This window comes from Bolinopsis microptera, chromosome 5 (genome assembly GCF_026151205.1).
Source record: "Bolinopsis microptera isolate Bmic1 chromosome 5, MBARI_Bmic_1.0, whole genome shotgun sequence".
NCBI lineage: Eukaryota > Metazoa > Ctenophora > Tentaculata > Lobata > Bolinopsidae > Bolinopsis > Bolinopsis microptera.
In genome coordinates, this window is record NC_087076.1 from 18,962,422 (window position 1) to 18,965,770 (window position 3,349).

Consider the following 3,349-nt stretch of genomic DNA (forward strand, 5'->3'; position numbering starts at 1 on the left):
GCTTACTCTTGCCGGTGCAACTCAAAGTGTAAGTATACACTATACAATATACACTATACACTATACTCTATACACTATACACTATACACTATACACTATACACTATACACTATACACTATACTCTATACACTATACACTGGTGTCTGGTATAGTCGAATCGAGGTATGCTTAATAGGGGTTTTACTGTTCAATGAATTTAGTTTGAACGTTAAAACTTCATTTTCAGATTCCTTCGATTGTAAAATGAAAAATAAAAACAGTGGGACTGGTTCTCAGTATGGTGGCATGATTTCTAAAACCAAATCTGATCTTAATTGTCAAGCCTGGAATGTAGACTCTCCCAACACTGTTTCTGCAATTTCAAAGTAAGTACGAGTTATTATAGCTGGCACATTCGGTTTTTAAATATTCTACATTTTCCTGAGCAGTGTATTATAACGAAACACTGGAAAGTCATTACGTCTGTCCAACAGTATCAGCTGTTGAAGTTAATCTTCGATTCCTGATGATGATTTTTCCTGAAATTTAACTCAAATTCCCCGGTGTTGTATGTAGATTTCTAAAATATTATGTCTATTCAGGCAAGTTGGAAGTGGGACGGGTGCTCACAACTATTGCCGGTATGTGGCCACCACCCCTAGTAACACTCTAGCGTCAGCCCCATGGTGCTACAATGCTGGTGGTACTTCTCCCAGCTGGGAATACTGCGATATCCCCTACTGTAGTGATGGTGCGTACTTCTTTGCTAATTATGCCAAAGATGCGATTATTGGCAGAATCTTTAAATAGTCCCTTAACTTGCGACCTAAAAATGTACTCAAAAATAACTATTCAGATAGTGACGGCTGCGTGATCATCGAAGCTTTCACCTCTGTGGACGTTGGTACCAGTTGTGAAGCACATCAACCAACTAACTGTGAACTTAAAACTTACGCTAAAACTCTCAGAACTGCTGTGAGTATTATGGAATGAAATGAAATTGAAATAATGTTTTAAGTTGAATAAGTCAAAATAAGAGTTGTGGAATATAAGTGGTTAAAACGCTTTATTCATATGAATGTTCTTTCAGCTGGACGCATCTTCGTGCAAGTCTCATCCCGACAAGAACGCATGTGTAATGCTGGAGCGAATATACGCCTCTCTTTACGGCAAATATTGTTACAACGCACTAGTCCAGGTTTGAACAACATCATTTCAATACATATCTGAAATAGCTGGCATTACAGAATTCTGATTTCGAAATAAAACGCAACTATTATATCGTACGTACAACTGCAACATTCCAGTTTATCAAATTTTAGTTCTCATTTATTCATACTTTCAGCCCGGTGGTGATGCAGCTGTTACTCGAAGTAGCATTACTTCTCTCAAGACAACATACATCGGAGGTTCTCTCCTTGATCTTAGCTTTTACGTCTCTTTTATTCTTCATAGCTTTATTTATGATTGGCACCTTAAAGTTAAATGAGAACATTTTGGCATCATTGCATATAATTACGTATTTGTTCTTCAATTACTAACTATACTTACTAACTATACTTCAATTACTTACTATATATTCAATTTTTCAGAGATACCAACTAAATTGTATATCAAGGCTGAAATTGACGCAAATGTTTGCAAAACCTACAAGGATCGTTTGACGGTCTGTGAAGACCCTTTTCAAGCCCTTGTGGAGGCCCTTAGCAAGGCTTACTGTGATTGTGAGTGAATCGTTCAATGATAGACAAAGTTGTAAAACTTTCAATCAGTGACACTTTAAAGAGCAAATACAAATTTGCAACGCATAATTCTCGGCAATCTTATTTATTCTTGTGCTAACATGTATTAAATTTCAGCCAACTGCTTGATGTCGTTTATCGACTACACGGCCATCAAGGCAACTGATTCTGGTCCGGTTACGTTTTACATATACCAGGAAGTCTTCCTCAGAGGAAACTTAGATGATCTTCTTATAATAAACAAGGCTGTTAAAGAAATCGGAAAGGTTATAAATCGGCTTTTATTGGCTTTTATTACAATCACTCTAATGATGACTTATAATAATTAACTTAAAATTAAACTTATACTTTGTTTACATTTCAGTATACCCAATTGGATAGTTACAGAATTACGCTAACGGGTCTTGGGAATTCAATCAGCTCAACCAATGTTGTAGAAGAGTTCGAGTGCCAGTTACCTTTCGAAAAATCTGCCACAAATCCAGAATGTGGTAAGTATATTTTCCTTGCGACGCGTTAAAATTTGGAATAATCATTACCTATCAAAAATTGTCATTTACTGTTCAGTATTCAACCTGATCCAACCAGCGTTGGACGGCTGAAGAGCCAACCGTCCATAGACAGGTATTTATATTGTATTTGTAAACTACTTACATACCAATTTGATGGTTTACTAAGTCGCTGCTGGCTGATATGATGTCATCATGTCTCTGTTCTAACAGTTAAATTACAGACTTTATCCATTCATGTGCTATGAAGTAATGTTCTTTCACATGTCTCGTCACCAATCTTACGCTTAATTTTCAGTAATAATGACGTCACACAGACAAATGTGCCAATTAAATTGGAATTCCGGACTGTGTCTAGAGAGCGACTTGGCCACCAGGAAGACTGCTGTGGACAAGTTTGTGAACCAAGTGAACATAGACCAGAGTTACAATGCGGAGACCTACCTACTCTGGGTGGATAACAGTTGCCAGATTGACGGTGGTGACTCCGTTATCACCATCATGCTTGTTAATAAATTGGTATGTGTGAAGGATCGGTTTTAAAGTGCACCTCATCCTTTCGATTTTTGAATAATGTTTAGAAAAAAATAAGGTCCGAGATTGCATACATATCTTAATCTATATTATAATTTGACAGATCTTGCATCAATTTCGTAGTCGGAAATGTTTGGTGACTTTCGTTCTTTCAGGTAAGCTCATTGAGTAGCAAAGCCGCTACTCTGACAGCTGCAATCAAATCAGCTGATCTGCAAAGTGACAACTATTTTGGTACCAATGCTAGAGCAAGCACGGCAACGTCTTTTGAATGTTCCGAATCCAAATTCACTGACGGTGGTTGCCCAAATATTTATGGGCATACTGGCAAATACACTCTCGGTGGCACCAAATGCGGTATGTTTGTTTTAGTTTCTGAGAATTGGAAATGTGACCAGACATGGCTTTATCAAATTCTTGATATAATTTATAAGATTAATTTCACATACTGCCAAAATTTGGTTTATTAAATTTGGTATCAATAGTACTTAGGAAAATAAATGAGTGTATGAAACTTGCGGGCAAGTACATACCTTCTGTAATCTTTAAAGATAAACCACCCGCCATAATCCATCATTATACGC